General features: G+C 42.5%; 1 protein-coding gene across 2 annotated transcripts in view; it reads right to left on the bottom strand.

The window, feature by feature from the left end:
- The window catches only part of LOC126191148 (monocarboxylate transporter 1-like), a 161313-nt gene extending 141553 nt beyond the window's left edge, over nt 1-19760 (bottom strand). The window contains exon 1 of one of the 2 annotated variants that reach the window (XM_049931902.1): nt 19518-19760. The gene's annotated coding sequence lies outside the window, so the exon portion shown is untranslated. Of the gene's footprint in view, nt 1-7859; nt 7954-19517 lie in introns of those variants that run through there. The other variant, XM_049931903.1, reaches the window with a different exon arrangement.
- Nucleotides 19761-22286: the final 2526 nt, after the last annotated feature.

Raw genomic sequence — 22286 nt, 5'->3', positions numbered from 1 at the left:
AAATATTGTGTGTCAGTTTAAGCACAGTCTTGTATAAATGTTCAAAGGGGACGTTTCACTGCGATGTGCAAGAAACCATAGATTTTTCAATGGAATAATGTGATTTTTAAGGGCATTTGATATTTGGTCAAGCGAGAACTGCGCGGGCTATTGCAGCAAGAATTACACGTATATTTTTCTATCAATAATTGGCCTTTTCATACTGGTAATCTACTGAGTTGTCTTGCTCTCAGTTGCTAGTTTAGTAACAAAGTGCTCAGGATTCTGTAACAATTCTAATTGCCTTAGAGTGTTAGCGATATAAATTTTCGTAAACTGTGGTGTGTATTGACAAAAGAAGCAAATGTTAGCATAGCAAAAAGAGAGGTGTATGTACGAGTATTACTTAAAACTAGTCACTGATGACATGTCTCTGAAGAGAAAAAATCTAGGGAAAATAAATCGCCGCTTCTGTTGAAATTTTTTTGGAACTCTACACCTGAATCTGTTTTGAATAATGAGTAGCTGGCACTGAAACTTACAAAAAAACTCTATACCCCAGTAATCTGAGATATATGAAAGTAATTCACAGCAGAAAGTATACCATAGTTTCGTTACTCTCCCTATCCCGAGTGAAGGACTGTACTACTTCACCTCAATTATGTTTCAGTTCGACAGACACTGACAATTTATTTTCACCTTGATTCGTACAGAGGAAGTGGTGCCAGGAGGAGCACACTCCACCACACATCATTAAGGCGACTGACAACGTCTTCCTCGCTATAATGACAAACTAATACCACGAAAGGAATCGCATTTTGTAGAGGACGGTCTGCCTATAGACGTGAACAGTGCTTGAGTATTTTTTAAAGTGTTCGAACAATAATGACCCATCATTTTCTTGGCGTTCCTCACTTTCATCTGCAAGAACTGTGGACTGCGCACTACTAAAGTCCTTCCTAATCTAATAGCCTGTAGTGCGAAAACTGCGCATCCCTGTAAAATAAAGCACCTGCGAATTTTTTCTTTCAGAGTCTGGGGCACTTTGGGTAACAGAACTGTAGTACAGTTGTTCGAAGGTCGTACGATCCATAATCGATATGCCAATCAGGCGGAAACGCCGTGAGCATTGATGCGATCATCCTACGGACGCACCAGGTTGAAGATACCCGTTTGTTAAAACACCGAGTCCTGCTCCATGAAGAAGTCCGTAACGTTCTGCTGAAGGTCCTCGTCCGACATGAATCGTTGACCCTTCAAGCCCTTTTTTTAAGGGATCAAAGGCGTGAAAATCGCATGGGGAGAGATCAGGACTACAGGGCAGGAGCTCGAGTGTCTCCATCTTGAGTTGGTGTAGCTTTTACGTTACGACATTTGCAATATGTGGGACATGCTTCGTCAAAAATCAACAGCTCCCCCTTGTCGCAGTTTTCCCGGACGTTTTGCCTGAATTTCACACCGTAAATTCTGCAGTGTGGCGCAGTACCATTTCCCATCGATGAAGTGACGAGGTTCCTTGAAATCAACAAGCAGTGGTTCTCTTGGAACAAGGGGACGATAGATGACACCAATGCATCATTGACGGATGCGACACATTCCTCATTCCACGATGGATGTCTACTGATGTTCGTCCTTCGGCATCCAAGAAAACAACAACAGCACGTTAATTCTGTTTGACGCGTTTGGTAATAGCGTCGACGTAGTACATGTTTTTCCATTTAGCGCATGCACGTCAGAAAGACACGAATTCCACGCAAATGTCCTGCCTACATGTCGGTGCTTATATACCCGCATCGGAGACGTGCTATGTTGCATATACGCAGTAGCAACTCCCTCTAACATAAGCTTTTGGATCGCCCTTTATATACGATAGACTAGCGCTCTGCTATTGCTTTAACGTACCATGCGACCAGTTTTAAGAGAGGAACTTCTCGGAAAGTATGGAATTTCTTTTTATGGGTGCTATCAGCATGTTAAAGGAAGTTATTTCTTCTATCGTGAAAATGTCGGTTTATTTCTTTTCATTTTTTTAAATAACTTATGAATTATTGCTGAAACAATAGCATCTCATTGTACCTCCTGTTGTGGATAAAAAACTGAGGTACATTTGTAATACTTGTCTTAATGTTTAGTACAATTTAAAACGTTTTTACTGCTTGGAGTATCTTCTGAAGCGATGTGGTATGCACAAAGAAACATCAGAAATATTACAGTAATAGTCTCTTTTTTTTACGAACTTGTCTGCATGCCAGCACCTCTCGCCTAGGAGCTGATATCGACTATCTCGCAGGGTTTTATTGATTCTTCAGCGGGAATTGATTCCGAGGAAGGCTGCGTCAATAACTGAAGCCTTAGTTCCGTGCGTGCTGAATGGCCGCATATTTGCTCTCTTTCCCACTCTCCTACTGATACGTACTTGCAGATCATACACATCGTTTTCACTGGAACTCATTTCACTATCCGCGACGGCTATCAAATACCGACAAGTGTCAGCTCCGAGCATTCTAGAAAGTGCCGACGGGAAAAATCCGGTAACATTGTAGAAATAACCACAGGCTATTAGCAATTGTTTCCCAGCACCAAACCACAAAAATTGAAGATGACCATATTTTATAGAAACCGGTAATAGCATTCATAAAACGTGATCTAGACCGTTTTCAGCATAAATAACGATCGTGTAAAACCCAGCTCGCTCTGTCCCTCTACGAGATCCAAAAGGCAGTAGATCGCGCAAACTGACTGCCAGAAGACGTTCTATGCAGTTCTGAACTATCGCCTAGTGAACAAAATATGGCTTTGTGCCGAATGCAGAGTTCCCAGCAAACAGAACATAGCATTTCATTCCTCTTTGAGACAGATCTTGAGACGTGAATGTAACTTCAGGGTATATGACCTACTAGGTAACGTCAAAAACCTGACGAGGATATTCGTTGGAGATATTAAACACAGTTGTCGCAACGCTAGGAAACTGTATCGAAATTCAGGAAGACCTGAAGAGGATCGACACTTCGTGCATAGTTTGGCAGTTGACCTTCAGTACAGACAAATGTAATGCGTATCAAATAAACAGGCATAGAGAGCAATTATTGTATGATTAAATACGATAGTAGAATAATAAAAGGAAGGAGACACATTCATTAACCATCTATGAGTATGCATACGCAGCAGTTAAAGTAAAACGACTATGTAAAACTAATTGCCGATAGGGCAGCAGCCACGCTGAGGCTCAGTGGAAGATTATGGTATTTGATTGTTTTCTGGAAATTATCTTAAATGATTAATTATGTCATTTTAGGCTGCTAACATGCTTTTGTCTCCTTGAATATCAGTATTCTTTTATAAAAAGGTAAATTAAATTCAAACAATCTGAAAGTCCACTACAACGCTCCATTCGAGTCATGTAATGCCTGTGACGTTATTGGCTAGGTCGCTAGTCCCACTGCCATAATGCTAGTTCACAGTGATGTCTTGTTCTAGAATTTACTTTTCGGAAACTGGGTTACAAGCGGTGTGTAGTACCGTATTGTACAAATACATTTATGAAAACCAATGAAAAGTAGTTTTTGAGTGTTCCAGGGAATAAGATGTCTAAAACATGGTTGCAGTGTTACGTCAAATTGCCACCACATCGACGCTCTAGTTCACTAACTTAACTAAAAATGTGTTGCAATGAGAAGTTAACATTAACATCGCTCCGAGATACGCTTTCCCAGAGCTACAGCGAAGGATTGCGTCATTCAACGATATTAAATACCTAATGAAAACTGTCGTTTAACCAAACTGCATCTCAATTATTCGTTAATTTAACTGTTAGAGCGGCTGACAGTCGAATTTTTTAAGACTATGTCCACAGCTGTTCTACCCTGAAAGAAAATTTTTAACTTATTTGTCAAACGACTAGACAGTCGTCTCTTATGAAAACCGTATCACATTTACAAAATTCCACCACACTGATCAGAAACTAAATGTTATTGTGTTTTTCTTGCAGTTTACCTGCGCTTACGTTTGCATTCGCTGTTCACACACGTCACGTTGAGAAACATACATTCCTGGAAATGGAAAAAAGAACACATTGACACCGGTGTGTCAGACCCACCATACTTGCTCCGGACACTGCGAGAGGGCTGTACAAGCAATGATCACACGCACGGCACAGCGGACACACCAGGAACCGCGGTGTTGGCCGTCGAATGGCGCTCGCTGTGCAGCATTTGTGCACCGCCGCCGTCAGTGTCAGCCAGTTTGCCGTGGCATACGCAGCTCCATCGCAGTCTTTAACACTGGTAGCATGCCGCGACAGCGTGGACGTGAACCGTATGTGCAGTTGACGGACTTTGAGCGGGAGGCCGGGTGGACGTACCGCCGAATTGCTCAACACGTGGGGCGTGAGGTCTCCACAGTACATCGATGTTGTCGCCAGTGGTCGGCGGAAGGTGCACGTGTCTGTCGACCTGGGACCGGACCGCAGCGACGCACGGATGCACGCCAAGACCGTAGGATCCTACGCAGTGCCGTAGGGGACCGCACCGCCACTTCCCAGCAAATTAGGGACACTGTTGCTCCTGGGGTATCGGCGAGGACCATTCGCAACCGTCTCCATGAAGCTGGGCTACGGTCCCGCACACCGTTAGGCCGTCTTCCGCTCACGCCCCAACATCGTGCAGCCCGCCTCCAGTGGTGTCGCGACAGGCGTGAATGGAGGGACGAATGGAGACGTGTCGTCTTCAGCGATGAGAGTCGCTTCTGCCTTGGTGCCAATGATGGTCGTATGCGTGTTTGGCGCCGTGCAGGTGAGCGCCACAATCAGGACTGCATACGACCGAGGCACACAGGGCCAACACCCAGCACCATGGTGTGGGGAGCGATCTCCTACACTGGCCGTACACCACTGGTGATCGTCGAGGGGACACTGAATAGTGCACGGTACATCCAAACCGTCATCGAACCCATCGTTCTACCATTCCTAGACCGGCAAGGGAACTTGCTGTTCCAACAGGACAATGCACGTCCGCATGTATCCCGTGCCACCCAACGTGCCATCCATCGTTGCACATATCGCTGCTCTAAATTGGTTGAGCATAAACGCATCAACTAGGCTTCCGCTATCGCTATCAGCCTTCACAAAATTCCTTCCTATTATTACTTGAATGTTGTAATTGCGTTTTCCATCAATACATAGCTAAAATGTTTGCAGAAAAAGTACGTAACCTCGCAACTTCAGCTAACGCTCCTTAACACACATATAGCATCGTCTTACTCCTAGCCTGTGACGTCACCAAAGCATCAGCCAATAACGATGTTTTCGATGACGTGACTAAATCTTAATATTTAACGATTTTTAAGCTTTAATTACATAAAAATAACATTTTGTGAGAATATTGACCGTAAATGCGATTTATATGTTATAATAAATCCGGGAAACAACAATCCGAACCATATGCTTAACATAGGAAAATAGCCTATTCTCAGGCAGTGATTTCCATTCACTAAGAAGGTAACGTAAAGTACCCTCTTTCGACCAGTAGCTGGCAGAATGAAAAATGCACAAACAAGGCGAATATGTACTGGGAAGAGTTACTGATACTGAAGAAGGGATCTAGCTTTTCGACTTATCTGGGAGCTTCAAAGGCATTTAAATCAAAACGTCTTGACATTATTCACGTCTTTTTACTTGTTGGTATTAGTAACCATATTATGTAGTACAACGCATTATGCCATGTAAAGTAACATAATATCCCTCCCCCCCCCCATCCTCTCCCTTCCCCAAGAACAAAACCACCCACAGATATCATATCCCTCTAGAAAAATCTTTATCTCTGCCACGTATGCTATTCAGCTATATGATATTAAATATGATTTACTATGGCTGGCGAATCTTCTGGATTTTTGACACAGCATCAGGGACTTTAGCCTATAAATTCCAAGACGCAGGTGTGCCCTCATTTTATAGCCATGACAGCTCACTGCACTGGGGAAGTAGTGTTACTCGTAAAAAGATGCCAGATAAGTGAAAATCTAATTCCCTCCGTAACTCTGCCGAGTACGTATTCAGTTTTTCTTGTGCTATGATAACCATTTTTTAATTCTGGGTCCCAGCTTTGACTGTACCATAATCCTGAGCCGGCCGGTGTGGCCGAGCGGTTCTAGGCTGCATGATCTGCGCACTTTTTTTGTTTTGCTTTGATCGAATTTTCATTCTGTTACGCCCACTACTCACGTCTAAATAAGCGCTTTGTAAACAGTGGATCTAGTCTACACAAACTAAGCTGCATTCAGGGTATTAAAATATAATAAAGCAGTTCTACGTATCAGATTTGCACCTTCCTGATTTAATGGAATTTATATATTCTTACGCACATTGTCCATATACAAATCAAAAACCAAGAAAGAGTGTACCTTGCCATAGAAAAAAGGAGAAAGGAAGACTGGGATTAAGTCCCGTCGACATCGAGGCCTTTAGAGACGGAGGCAAAGCTAGTATGGTGTCAAAGGAACCATCCCGGCATTTGCCTGGAGCGATATAGGGAAATCACGGAAATTCTAAATCTGGATAGGCGGACGCAGGTTTGAATCGTCTTCCTCCCAATGTGTGCTAACCACTACGCCACCTCTCTCGGGTGGTCATCTGAGACGATATTCCTGTACATGGAATCTAATTTAAACGTGGCACCAATTTTGTCATCAGTAATGATTAGTTTGCGTAATAATTACAAGAAAAATAATTTTATAAATGTATATTAAGCCTACTGAAATATTAATGTATTAATGACCAATTTCTTTTTATATACAATCCAGACGAAGCTGACTTGGCGTGGTAACTGTTAGCTTTCTTAGATTTAGTTCTCAAGCTGCAAGACCTTCTAAACTTTTCGTGCTAATTAAGGCCATAAAAGCATGGTCTTTTCTGAATGTACTGCTGACCAAAAAGCGAGTCTGGTAGCTGGATTCTGAGAGTCGTGATATTTCCATAGAACCTTTCATCCTAACCGAGAAGTCAAATAAAAGTGTTTATAGATTCAGCTTCAAAAAGGCTTTCAAAATGAATTATTTCAGTAAAAACTTACACCCACTATTTCACCCTCTTGGGTAGAAATTTCCAAAAACACTTGGACACGTATATTTTATGTCTGATCGAGAAACTAAACACAAATTTTCGTCGTTCTAACTTCAAAACTGTTTTAATAATGAGATATTTTCAAAAAAAAAACTTTCATCCCCTATTTCAGCCCCCTTAGGGGTGGAAATTCGAAAAATTCCTTCTTGAACTATGCCTACAGTATTATATCAGCACCCTCTCCAAATTTCAAGTTTTATCCTTAGCGATTTGGGCTGCACGATGATGACTCAGTAAGTCAATGAAGACTTTTCCTATTATATACAGGGATTGATCGTCAGACTGACGTCTGTAACAGATAGGACTGGTACAGGAGAGAGAGAGAGTATCCAAGGAAGAACAGCGATTTTTTTCAGTGCTTCAGTCAGTAAGCACGAAGCACTGGAGGTGCACAGCCAGTTCAAGTGGCAGACGCTACAAGAGTGGCACTGTACACCACAATGTGGTTTACTGTTAAAATTTCGACAGCTTACTTTCCTAGAAGATGCAACCAATGTGCTGCTTCCTCCCACAAATATCTCGCGTGAAGATAGTGAAATTAATATTAGATTCGAGCTCAAACAGAGGATTAGCGGAAATCGTTGTTCCTGAGGACCATTCGTGACTGGTACAGGAGAAGTAGGAAGTGACAATACTCTGCAAAGAACTCTGAGGCTTGCGGGGTATAAATTAGAGTATGTAACTTGTCGTGCGACAGAACGTCGCCTTTCTATAAAAATTAAAGCTTCGATTATCAGCGTAAGTAGAAATCGCAGAAAAAGGATACCTGAGATCTTGCAACTCTTGAAGACACAGGAGCAGTAACGCACTGTTAACTCAAAGAACCGCTGCACAGACTAAACAAGCGATACGCGTATGCGGCCGAGCGCTGCCGGAAGATGTACCCAAACAGTCGGCTGTCACACAATTAAATGACGTGGCCTCCACTCTCGTATGACATCACTCCGTTGGAATTCTTTCCACGGCTTTCTCGGGTCGATGGCTGACGTAACGCCTGTCGAAGATCAGACATCTCTTGTGAGAGTTGTGTAAGCGAATGAAATATGACGCTCTGTGCCAGGTTAAATCGAGGGTGTTGCCAACTCATTGTGGCTGTAGATCTGAAGCATGGCTTAAGTCGGAATGCGAGCTCTATGAACACAGTGCGTGAGTCTTGGTGAATGTTGTTGCAAGAGTATCAGGCCCGGTCTAAGGCATACTTCTGTCATTAATGTTGGAGACATCAACAGAAACGTTATAGAAAACGGCACGTCATGCGAAAGCCTATGCTAAACGTGATGTTTAAACAATTTGTAAACCGAAGCTGAAATTAAGTTTTTTCGTATTAGCCTTTTATTAGTTCAAATGGCTCTGAGCACTATGAGACTTAACATCTGAGGACATCAGTCCCCTAGAACTTAGAACTACTGAAACCTAACTAACGGAAGGACATCACACACATCCACGTCCGAGGCAGGATTCGAACCTGCGACGTAGCGGTCGCGCGGTTCCAGTCTCAAGTGCCTAGAACCGCTCGGCCACACTCGCCGGTCCTTTTATGAGTAAGAGCATCAGTCTGTAGTTAAGCTGCGTTTTCTTTCTTATTTTTACAGGATGAAGCTGATTCTTAAATATTGCCTACTACTTTCAAAAATAATTTTTACTCCAGTTGCTTGTGAATCTGCTTTAGCTAGAAACTGTAACACTGCAGTTAGCCTACGTTTCAACAGGAACAGCAGTTAATACGTTTTTTTCTTTTCTCAGCTTTGGGCCGTACCTGTTCCATTAATTCATGAAATCTCTAAGAGCCTTTGAGAAAAAATATCTGCACTACGTTTGACCAGATCAACATAAAAACTACTAGATTTATCTTTTTATCCAGGGATTCATTTTTCTTACTGAGATCGTAATATTACTAGCATTATATACATTTTGCCTCGGGTTAATTAATACGTCTGTCAGAGCGTTGACAGAAGGATGTAAAAGTTAAAGGTCAGCATCGTTCTTCAAGCTCATTGAAAGTTTTTCCAGTACATATTTCCACTTCCAGCTGCTACAATATATATACGAAGTGCTATGAACGAATGGTGAATAAATTTAATTTTGCCTCCACATATTAACACCTGCCGTCCATCGTCTATTGCTGTTCCGTCCACTCCTCCACACTGTAACTAGTCGTAGGCTGCAACAAATAACTGAAAGGGAACTTTCGTACTGAGTTTAATAAAGGAAAGGAAAGGTTTGTAGAGTTTGTCAGAAATCTAATCTAGTATTTGGTCTTTTCCAAATACAAAAAGCTAGCTGGGTACCTGGCGTTGCCCAAATAGGTATTTACTCCAGTCTTCTATTAGTCTATGTCGCCTTCCCCGTCCCGCCATCTCCAGTCCTCCATCTCTCTCTCTCTCTCTCTCTCTCTCTCTCTCTCTCTCTCTGTGTGTGTGTGTGTGTGTGTGTGTGTGTGTGTGTGTGTGTGTGTGTGTGTGTGTTTTAATCTGCTCCTCCCCCTCTAATTCCAACTCCTCTTCCCTCGTTGCTCTGTCCGTCTACCCGCATCTCGTGGTCGTGCGGTAGCGTTCTCGCTTCCCACGCCCGGGTTCCCGGGTTCGATTCCCGGCGGGGTCAGGGATTTTCTCTACCTCGGGATGGCTGGGTGTTGTGTGCTGTCCTTAGGTTAGTTAGGTTTAAGTAGTTCTAAGTTCTAGGGGACTGATGACCATAGATGTTAAGTCCCACGGTGCTCAGAGCCATTTGAACCAATCTGTCCGTCTCTTCCTCTCCTCTGTCCACCCCCTCCCCCCCCCTCTTCCTGTTCATTTCCTTCTCTTTCCTTCCTGTATCCATCTGCTTCTCGACCCTCTTTCTGTGAATCCCTCCTCTTTCCTTTCCCCGTCCATTTCCTTCTCCGCCTCTGTTCATCTTCTCCCCATCTCTCTGCCTATCTCATCTTCTCCCTGTCCATCTCCTCCTATTTCATCCCTCTGACCATCTCCACTTGTCCACTTTATCTGTACGTCTCCTCCTACTCCTGTTTGTTCCTATCTCCTCCTTCCCCCTAGCTGTCTGTTCATCTCTTCGTCCTCCCTTCTCCGTCCACGTATCACACTCACCCCAGTGGGAGGATGGAGTTTGTACCTCAACAACATTTCTTTCCAGACTGTAACTAATGTTTCCAGAATGAGATTTTCACTCTCCAGCGGAGTGTGCGCTGATATGAATCTCCCTGGCAGATTAAAACTGTGTGCCGGACCGAGAATCGGTACTCGGGACCTTTACCTTTCGCGGGCAAGTGGTAGAGCACTTACCCGCGAAAGGCAAAGGTCCCGAGTTCGAGTCTCGGTCTGGCACACAGTTTTAATATGTAACTAATGTGTTTACCAAATTTGACTGAAATCGTCCCAGGGGATTTGGATGAGCTTTTTACCCGTGACTGTGCACGCGTACACACATGTCTAATATATTTCACACATACTCACCAATTTTCGCGCTTATTTGTACACATTTTTCACTTGTATGTCTAGCTGTTTCAGTTTCATGCAGCTCAGTGTTTATGACGTAGTGTCTGCTGAATTATGTGCTGTACAGCGACACGATGTTGCAGGTATATCCAGAGGTATATGTGCCTACTGTCTGCGAAATTTATTAGGAATAGATTTAGTAGTAAATGCGGCAATTTTACAACATGAACAGCGAAAATGTAGAATTCGATAAATTAAATATTTTTCCATTCGTCGGTTGGGGGGGGGGGGGGTAGTCAGCGAGAAAAAGTTTCGCAATGGTTTGAAATTATGTATAAAGTTTGTTGCAAGTCTGGGTAGTTCTTATTCCCCCACAATGTATTTTCCAGACAGTAAACGATATGCGTGCCAAGTTGGGTTGAAATCAGCCCAGTGGTTTAGGAAGAGATGTGGATCATACAGACACATATACGAACATACATACGTAATTCATTTTTATAATTTGTATGGACACCATAGCAGTTCGTCGTTCTGTGCTTTTCAACAAAAAATAAATAAATAAAGCGTTTCTTCATGTTTATGCGTGCGGTTCGCAGGATTGCGTTTCCGTGACAAGTGGATTCATTAAACGTTAATGGAACATAGGTGGGTATGTATGATCGATTTCCTGATTACCTAGTTGCATTACGAGTTCCTGCTTTCCTGCATCGTAATGACCCTGTTCGCTTAAGATGGAATGGCGTGTAGTGATTGCGCACGGGAGATTGTTGGAGCTTGGGACACTTCTCAGACTTTCGCCTCTAGCCCTGTAAAAAAGTTTAGTATACCTTCTTACTTAATTTTTAAATGAAGCCGTTCATTTTTATATGCTGGAGACACTTTCTGAAATGACAAAAAGTACTCCGGAAAATTAACGTTTTTCCAAAAATGAAAACATGTTCCAAGCTACAGCATCGCCATGTACCCAGGAACATTTATTCTGTTGAAATTTAAAAACGTTGCAATCGGGACAATATTGTCAGTATTGTGTTTAATCGTCTCTCTCAAACGTTTTTACTTCTATACACTCCTATATCCGTAAATAAAACCCCATTAATCAGAAGTATTGAGATAAGGCAGATGCAAGTTGAATACATTCCGAAACTGAAGCTATTGGAAACTACCACAGATCTCCGTTTTCAAGACACGTAAAATTGTTAAGACAATAATGAAACTCGGTTCATTTGCAACTATTACATGTTGTTGTTGTTGTTGTCTTCCGTCCTGAGACTGGTTTGATGCAGCTCTCCATGCTACCCTATCCTGTGCAAGTTTCTTCATCTCCCAGTACCTACTGCAACCTACATCCTTCTGAATCTCCTTAGTGTATTCATCTCTTGGTCTCCCTCTACGATTTTTACCCTCCACGCTGCCCTCCAATGCTAAATTTGCGATTCCTTGATGCCTCAGAACATGTCCTACTAACCGGTCCCTTCATCTCGTCAAGTTGTGCCACAAACTCCTCTTCTCTCCAATTCTATCCAATACCACCTCATTAGTTATGTGATCTACCCATCTAATCTTCAGCATTCTTCTGTAGCAACACATTACGAAAGCTTCTATTCTCTTCCTGTCCAAGCTATTTACTGTCCATGTTTCACTTCCATACATGGTTACACTCCATACAAATACTTTCAGAAACGACTTCCTGACACTTAAATCTATACTCGATGTTAACAAATTTCTCTCCTTCAGAAACGCTTTCCTTGCCATTGCCAGTCTACATTTTATATCTTCTCTACTTCGACCATCATCAGTTATTTTGCTCCCCAAATAGCAAAACTCCTTTACTACTTTAAGTGTCTGATTTCCTAATCTAATTCCCAGCATCACCCGACTTAATTCGACTACATTCCATTATCCTCGTTTTGCTTTTGTTGATGTTCATCTTATATCCTCCTTTCAAGACACTGTCCATTCCGTTCAACTGCTCTTCCAAGTCCTTTGCTGTCTCTGATAGAATTACAATGTCATCGGCGAACCTCAAAGTTTTTATTTCTTCTCGATGGATTTTAATACCTACTCCGAATTTTCCTTTTGTTTCCTTTGCTGCTTGCTCAATATAGAGATTGAATAACATCGGTGAGAGGCTACAACCCTGTCTCACTCCCTTCCCAACCACTGCTTCCCTTTCATGCCCCTCGACTCTTAACTGCCATCTGGTTTCTGTACAGATTGTAAATAGCCTTTCGCTCCCTGTATTTTACCCCTGCCACCTTTAGAATTTGAAAGAGAGTATTCCAGTCAACATTGTCAGAAGCTTTCTCTAAGTCTACAAATGCTAGAAACGTAGGTTTGCCTTTCCTTACTATTTCTTCTAAGGTAAGTCGTAAGGTCAGTATTGCCTCACGTGTTCCAATATTTCTACGGAATCCAAACTAATCTTCCCCGATGTCGGCTTCTTCCAGTTTTTCCATTCGTCTGTAAAGAATTCGTGTTAGTATTTTGCAGCTGTGACTTATTAAACTGATAGTTCGATAATTTTCACATCTGTCTGCACCTGCTTTCTTTGGGATTGGAATTATTATATTCTTCTTGAAGTCTGAGGGTACTTCGCCTGTCTCATACATCTTGTTCATCAGATGATAGAGTTTTGTCAGAACTGGGTCTCCCAAGGCCGTCAGTAGTTCTAATGGAATGTTGTCTATTCCCGGGGCCTTGTTTTGACTTAGGTCTTTCAGTGCTCTGTCAAACTCTTCACGCAGTATCGTATCTCCCATTTCATCTTCATCTACATTCTCTTCCATTTCTATAATATTGTCCTCAAGTACATCGCCCTTATATAGACCCTCTATATACTCCTTCCACGTTTCTGCTTTCCCTTCTTTGCTTAGAACTGGGTTTCTATCTGAGCTCTTGATATTCATACAAGTGGTTCTCTTTTCTCCAAAGATCTCTTTAATTTTCCTGTAGGCAGGATCTATCTTACCCCTAGTGAGATAAGCCTCTACAGCCTTACATTGTCCTCTAGCCATCCCTGCTTAGCCGTTTTGCACTTCCTGTCGATCTCATTTTTGGGACGTTTGTATTTCTTTTTGCCTGCTTCATTTACTGCATTTTTATATTTTCTCCTTTCATCAATTAAATTCAATGTTTCTTCTGTTACACAAGGATTTCTACTAGACCTCGTCTTTTTACCTACTTCATCCTCTGTGGCCTTCACTACTTCATCCCTCAGAGTTACCCATTCTTCTTCTACTGTACTTCTTTCCCCCACTGCTGTCAATTGTTCCCTTATGCTCTCCCTGAAACTCTGCACAACCTCTCGTTTAGTCAGTTCATCCAGGTCCCATCTCCTTAAATTCCCACCTTTTTGCAGTTTCTTCAGTTTTAAGCAGCAGTTCATAACCAATAGATTGTGGTCAGAGTCCACATCTGCCCCTGGAAATGTCTTACAATTTAAAACCTGGTTCCTAAATCTCTGTCTTACCAGTATATAATCTATCTGATACCTTCTAGTATCTCCGGGATTCTTCCATGTATACGACCTTCTTTCATGATTCTTGAACCAAGTGTTAGCTATGATGAAGTTATGCTCTGTGCAAAATTCTAACAGACGGCTTCCTCTTTCATTTCTTACCCCCAATCCATATTCACCTACTATGTTTCCTTCTCTCCCTTTTCCTACACTCGAATTCCAGTCACCCGTGAATATTAAATTTTCGTCTCCCTTCACTATCTGAATAATTTCTTTTATCTCATCATACATTTCATCAACTTCTTCATCATCTTCAGAGCTAGTTGGCATATAAACTTGTACACCTGTAGTAGGCGTGGGCTTCGTGTTTATCTTGGCCACAATAATGTGTTCACTATGCTGTTTGTAGTAGCTTACCTGCACTCCTATTTTTTTTATTCATTATTAAACCTACTCCTGCATTACCCCTATTTGATTTTGTATTTATAACCCTGTATTCACCTGACCAAAAGTCTTGTTCCTCCTGCCAGCGAACTTCACTAATTCCCACTATATCGAACTTGAACCTATCCATTTCCCTTTTTAAATTTTCTAACCTAGCAGCTCGATTAAGGGATCTGACATTCCACGCTCTGATCCGTAGAACGCCAGTTTTCTTTCTCCTGATAACAACGCCCTCCTGAGTAGTCCCCGCCCGGAGATCCGAATGGGGGACTATTTTACCCAAGAGGACGCCATCATCATTTAACCATACAGTAAAGCTGCATGCCCTCGGGAAAAATTACGGCTGTAGTTTCCCCTTGCTTTCAGCCGTTCGCAGTACCACTACAGCAAGGCCGTTTTTGTTATTGCTAGAAGGCCAGATCAGTCAATCATCCAGACTGTTGCCCCTGCAACTACTGAAAAGGCTGCTGCCATTCTTCAGGAACCACACGTTTGTCTGGCCTCTCAACAGATACCCCTCCGTTGTGGTTGCACCTACGGTACGGCCATGTGTATCGCTGAGGCACGCAAGCCTCCCCACCAACGGCATGGTCCATGGTTCAGGGGGGGGGGGGAACTATCACATGTCGGCGATAAAAGACTATTTTGTTTCAAGGTACTCGAGTGTGAGCCAGCGACGATGTTCGGTTTAGTAACTTATCCACACGCTATATCAATAGTTCTACACATATATAGCATTTTACGCACTATAAAACGCTATACCTGAAGAATTAAAAATATATTCCAAACAGCTTTAATATACAACAAAGCACTTACGTATGTAGAACGCGAAACATTTACAAACGCTGCACAAAACACAAAGTCGTGTGTAACAATAAAAACAACTTTAGAAAATAGAGGAAGGTGCTTTTGTTCATCTTCAGTTCGTGTTCCTTCATGAGAGTCTAAAATTAGTCACTAGACTGAAGTATTGACTACGATTCATCGTGCATTCCTAGGTACACTACCCTCTACGTACAACGCCCCCCCCTACGACTGTTTGCAGAAGATTCGTGCATCCATAAGAAACACCCACTTTCACTCTGTACCAATAAGAATCAAGCTCCCATCTCCCATCCCACTTTTATTACTAGAATAAATGCGTGGGAGGAGCACCAGAAATACCGTTATCCTGCTTAACAGTGTCGGTGAATATTACCGTAATTTATCAGATAAGACACTGACATTAGAGCGCATAATTTAATGACGTCAAGGCACATTCTACAAAATGGCGGTTAACTTTAGTCCAAGAACTCCTCTAGCCGAATTGAGTGTGACAGGATTTTATCCTGCTTACAAATGGTAGCCAGTATAATTCCATAATTAGGAGGTCAAAATGGTCCCTTCAAATTTTCTGTCTGAATTAATGCAATTAGCAGAAAAGTATCGTACTTTTTTTAACCACGCGCCTGCTGTTTACAAAAACCTGATATTTCCACAAATACTGACCCTAAAGTACAAGACTAAGCAATTACCACAATGTTATATTTAAATAGTTTACATTAATATCCAATTTTAAACAACAATCACCGCATGATATTTTAACAAACAAACTCATATGCCATGCCAAGCAACGTTCTGCAACAAATACATACCAAGTGTACATTATTGCCACATTATTGGTGTGACATTGCTCATAACACATCCCTAAACTGGACAGTAAATAATTTCTCCAACAGTCGACAAGAATGGTAGAGAAATAAAATTTATTTAAAAAAACTAAAAAAGAAAGTTGCATGCAATCGTCTTCACGTGACTGTCCAGATAGGTTACACAGAACACAGCCATGCCAATTAGAGACAGACTTGTACAATCATTCGTTCTGCAGAACTTCTAGTGCCTTCATATTATGCAAGGCAGCAGGTGATGCAAGAGCTCCCGATGGTTTAATTCGCAACAGGAAATGTAGTCTGCAACTTTCACATGTCCGATTCTGTAAGTATATCAAATTTTTACTTGCCCTGAGACTGTACTGACAAACAGCTGTGCCTTAAACAGTTTTTCAACTTGCATTCCTATTAGCAGAGCGAATCATTCATCAAAACCTATGATAACCGCATTATAAATTTAGACTATCTGATGTTCTTGGTCCATTCAGTTCTTTGTCCATTTCCACTTCCCGCCTCTGGAACAGGCTGTCCTCCGATTATATCTAATATACGATTAAAACTTCGGAGCTCTTTATGATTTTGTCATATTAACTTCGCCACAACAATTGATTCTTGTGGCTGCCCACATAAAGAGTTGAATTTCTCTATATGTTATAAATGTTATAAGCGAAGACAATCTTAGAAACGGGAAATGTTTATTGTAAATTAATGATTTGTGTCTCGCTTCAAATGCAGCTCAATGCAGTCCGTGAAACGTGTGATTAGGTGTGGAGCTCTTCTTGATGAAATGTGTTTTGCCCTACGCGAAGCATGGAATGGAAAGCACTAATGTGATAGATCACATGATCTAAGTTTTTCTGTCTTGTATTAGTGGTTTAGTTCACAAGTGTTGGCGCCAGGACTTAACTTCGGCCAGAAAGCGCTGAAAAAGCAGTTCTGGCACCTCCCATGGATTTTTTAACTCGCTGCAACGAGTCGGATCAGACACTTAAAATACACTGAGGTAGGGTAGCGATATCCACACTTACAGACACACATACAGACGGCGGTACTATCGCCTACACAAGGTATAAAACTGTAATGCAGTGGCGAAGCTGTCATTTGGACGCAGGTGACTCCATGACGGGAATAAACATACTCTGAGGGAGGAATGATGGTCGGGGCTAGACGGATGGGACATTCCATCTCGGACATCTTGAAGGGATTCAATATTCGGATATCAAAAGTATCAAGAATACCACATTTCAGGCATTACTCTCACCACGGACAACGCAGCTGCTGACGACCTACACTTAACGACCGAGAGCAGCGGCGTTTGCATACAGTTGTACAGTCGTCAGTGCTAACAGACAAGCAACACTGCGTGAAATAACCGCATGAATCAATTTAGGACGAACGTACCCGTTAGAACAGTACGGTGAGATTTGGCGTTAATGTGCTATGGAAGCAGACGACCGACGCGAATGCCTTTGCTAACAGCACGACATCGCCTGCAACACGCTCTTCTGGGCTCGTGACCATATCGGTTGAACCCTAGATGACTGGAAAACCGTGGCCTGATCAGGTGAGTTCCGATTTTAGTTGGTAGAAGCTGACGGTAGAGTTTGAGTGTGCCGCAGACACCACGAAGCCATGGACCCAAGTTGTCAATAAGGCACTGTGCAAGCTGGTGGTGGCTCCTTAGTCCACACCGTTATGTTTACATGGGATGGAATGGGTCCTCTGGCCCAAATGAACCGATGCTGAAAATGGTGATGTTCGGCTAGTTGCAGACCATCTGCAGCCATTCGTGGATTTCGTACTTCCAAACAACGGTAGAATTTTTATGGATGACCACGCGTCATGTCACCTGGCAACAATTGTCCGCGACTGACCTGAATAACATCCTGTACAGTTCGAACGAACGATTTGTCCACTCAGATCGGCCAACGTGAATCCTATCAATATTTGTGGAACATAACTGAGAAGTCAATTCGTGCATAAAATCATGCATTAGCAACACTTTCGCAGTCACGGAGCGGACTTCCGTGGCAAGCCGAGGTGCCGCCCTACACCGGGCAAAAGATGGTCTGACACAATATTAGGAGTAATTCTATGACTTCCGTCACCTCAGTGGAATTGCAACGAAACTATAGTTCGCTGCTGCGCGAGCAACAGCGACTGTGGCAGTGGGTGACAAACGTAATGGGATGGACGGAGGCGAGGGGCGAGAGTCTGTGTGTGTGTGTGTGTGTGTGTGTGTGTGTGTGTGTTTTTACACGGTATGACCCAATGGGATAGGAATATCATCATCGTCCTTCATCGTTTAAAACTGTATTAGTTAGTAGTGTACACACGTTCACAGAGCAGTTACAACACGACTGGTTGAACGTTGCGGCTGAGAGCAATTACAACACTACACCATAGCCACCGAGACTACCCATTTTTGGCGACGTGTATCGAGCAGAACTATATAAGGGCCGGCGGTAGCAGTTATTGCTTACATTAAATCTTATGGTTTTTTTAATCTGATTATAAGGAAATATGGTTTAGGAACTCTAATTTCAGACTAGCACTTTTAAAAAAAAATGATTTCTCATTGTAAGCTTAGTCTCCAATTGTCAATAACCGAAACTTGGAATTATTACAGCATGGGGGGGGGGGGGGGGGTGAGCACCTAAAATTTTAGAAATCAAATAGTGGCTTGGGCTACTGCTTTTCAATGGAAGAGAACCGTGGAAACAACAACATGATTGTAAGATTCTAGAAAATTTCACATTATCCGTCGAATAATAAAACATTTTGCAGCACTTAAAGAACAGGGAAATCCATCGTGGCAACGAGGAACCTGAGCTCGTAGGTGAGAGCCTCCAGCAGATCAAAATTCCAGGTGCCACGCCAAACTGTCGCAAAGGTTTCGGTATGAAACTGATAACTGCTCCATTCTGAGTGTATAATAATCATCTGTGGCTAGTTCCTGCACTTGTTTTCAATAGCAAAGTACTAGTTATGTAACTAACACTAAGAACTGGATTTCAGTGTGCAAGCTACAAATATCCTCCATTACTTGCATAATGCTCCCGAATGCGCCTTGTCTGGAAGAATGGTAAACGCTTGAAAACAGTGGGCTCATAAGTAAGAGATATAATCCCAGTGTCACCATTTATTTATTCAAACTATATCTTTTCTGTTTTCAAGAAACAAACACAACTTGCCTATACTGGAAAAAAAAATTTGCAGCACCCGGTATTTGAACCGGGTACTACGATGTTCGTAGCCAAGCACGCTAACGACTACACCAACAAAGCAGGAAGTACATCTATCTTCACGTGTGGATATATATACGAATCTTACAAATTTTTTTAAGGGGTGCATACTATGTGATATGCATACCGGACATGGAATGATATACTTAGCCAAAATCCGATAATGTCTTCCCTCCCAGAACCATGGGGACTTACCGTTTGCCAGCGGTTATCTTATCTTCTGACCAACCTCGCTGCACACACGCTTCCTGCTGACAGTTATTTGTTCTCATTTCTAAGCACCAAGTAACGATGGCACACAACCAGCACAACGTAGCGTGAGAACAACACTTCCGTCGTAGATCACATTTGTAGCCAACATCGGCACTCTTGTAAGATACCTTCACTTTTGACTGAGACTTGCGAGCCGAAGTAAACTCGCGTCAGATACGATCCGCCATATTGACGCAACACAATCTTACAAGCTCACGGAACATTCAGAGTGGAATCCAGCAGTTTGTTGTGGAGCCAGTGACAAACAGAGCATTTTGAGTCCGTTTGTGAGCCTGACGCGGCTCGTTTAACGGGAAGAAGGGCACTAACAAGGGAAGATTATTCCAGCTGCACTCACCTTAAGTGATGAAAATTGCCTTCGTCGTTTAAAGCAAGCACTGAACTAACATATGATTTGCGTTCAACACTAACACAGAACGTTAAACTCTAGATTCATTCGATACATGGACAACAAATTTTTCGCCTTTTTTCTCCCCTGAGGCAAATACTTTTTTTGAGTAAACATGCCGGCCGAGGTGGCCGAGCGGTTCTAGGCGCTACAGTCTGGAACCGCGCGATCGCTACCGTTGCAGGTTCGAATCCTGCCTCGAGCATGGATGCGTGTGATGTCCTTGGTTAGTTAGGTTTAAGTAGTTCTAAGTTCTAGGGGACTGGTGACATCAGAAGTTAAGTCCCATAGTGCTCAGACCCATTTTTTGAGTTAACATGCTACTCTGGTTACACAGATGAACGACCTGAAGTGATCACTTCCAAGAGCAACGACGAAATTTGGAACTGCAGCGAAGTATTGGTTATGCAGACTACACGAATAACTAGTATTACGGACCGCCTAAAACACTCTTTTTAAAATAGGAAACTGCTTTTACGGTATATATCACATTTTTGGAAGCCCACTGTGTTATGGGTGCGTCATTCGGCGGAAACAACGACTGGAAGTCATCGACGGTCATAGAGAAAGGTCTAGAAAATACGAAATCGGCCGCAAACATCTTTCAGGGGTTCTATGAAAACACGTACCTTAATATGTATTTGTTTGGCAACAAGCGAAAATTTTTCGAAGGACATCAGAAAGCGTGTGGGGTCCGCATCGTCTAACGGCCGTAAAACATGTGTCGCATGCCCAATAGTGAGTTCTAAATGAATATATTTGTTTTAATTTCAACAGATTATTTTAGGCTGTGTTTTCTTATTTTTCTAAAAATCGCCGTACAGTCAGCTGATATTCTGCAGAACTAATGATCCGCCAGCTGTGTCTACGTACCGGTACGCCAGCGCATATTTTGTGCATTATTCTGAAGTGTCACTCCATAGAATGGAAGACCAACAACAAAGCGCCGGGTTAGAAGGTGATGTAGTCATTCGTTGCTTCTGTACAACCTATAAATCAAAGAAGCAGTTGCAGAAATAAAAGGAAAGTGAAGGAACGGGATTACAATTCAGGACGAAAATAAATCAATGATAAAATTCGCTGACTACATTGTCGTCGTAAGCGGGAATGAGGAAGAATAACAGGGCCTGTGGGAAGTAATGAACAGTCTAATGAGCACAGACTGTGGACAGAGTAAACCGAGAGAGACGAAGGTAATGAGGAGCAGCAGAAATTAGAGCAGCGGTAAACAGTGCACTAGAGAAAGTGAAGGGATTCTTTTACTTTGGAATGAGGGACAAAGCAAGGAGGGTATTAGAAGCAGACAATCACAGGCAAAGAGGACATCCTTCGCAAAAAGAAGTTTATTAGTATCAAACATAAGACTTCATTTGAGGAAGAATTATGTGGTCATTGATAATGGACTCTATGAGAATCGGGAAAGGAAAGAATCGACGAGTTTGGGGTATGGTACTATAGAAGGAAGCTGAAAATTACGTGTAATGATACGGTAAGAAACGGGGAGATTCTCAGCAGAATAAGTGAGGAAGGAACTATGTGGAAATCACATACAAGAAGAAGAGGCAGGATAGTATACACGACATATGCTAATACAACAGGGAATTATTTCAGTTGCACTAGAGGGCTTCAGAAAGCGTGAAAACTGTAGGGGAAGACAGAGGCTGGACTACATGCAAGAAATAATATAAAGGACGCTGGTTGTAAGTGATACTCTGAAATGAAGTGGCTGGCCAAGTAGAGGAATTAGTCTTGGGATAAATCAAACTAGTCATAAGACTACCGAAAAAAAAAATTCCTTACATCGCTAGGTGAAGCCTGTAATACACGGTAGTTGCCTGCCAGATCACTTAGAGGCGGAAGAGTACCTGTAATCAGTCTGCTTCCTAGGACGTGCACTAGCAAATAACATGCAACGAAGCCGCAAACTGACCTGCTAATATACTGACTTAACGACCGCACTCCTCACGGTAAGCTGCGAGCAGCGGGCGCCCAGGGGAACGACTGGGTGCTGCCTCTGATACACTCCCACAGTTACGACAAATGCGTGACGAAGAATTCACCGTGATGTACTTGTGTTCCCACGTGAGCGCACGTACAGTTAAGGGGCGCATGGAAAATACTTACAAATTGGCCTACGTGTGCACTTTGGCATCAGCTACGATGTTAGCTTTGTTGAAACGTCCGGAGACGTAGCAGAAGTAGTAGGTAGGTCTTACAATTCTGCATAAGAGGTCGAAAACTGCGGTAATATGTGGAGAGAGAGAGAGAGAGAGAGAGAGAGAGAGAGAGAGAATGTGTGTGTG

The sequence above is a fragment of the Schistocerca cancellata genome, chromosome 6 (genome assembly GCF_023864275.1).
Source record: "Schistocerca cancellata isolate TAMUIC-IGC-003103 chromosome 6, iqSchCanc2.1, whole genome shotgun sequence".
Classification (NCBI taxonomy): Eukaryota; Metazoa; Arthropoda; class Insecta; order Orthoptera; family Acrididae; genus Schistocerca; species Schistocerca cancellata.
The sequence above is the reverse complement of the archived record's forward strand: the minus strand, read 5'-3'. Positions and strand labels throughout refer to the sequence as shown.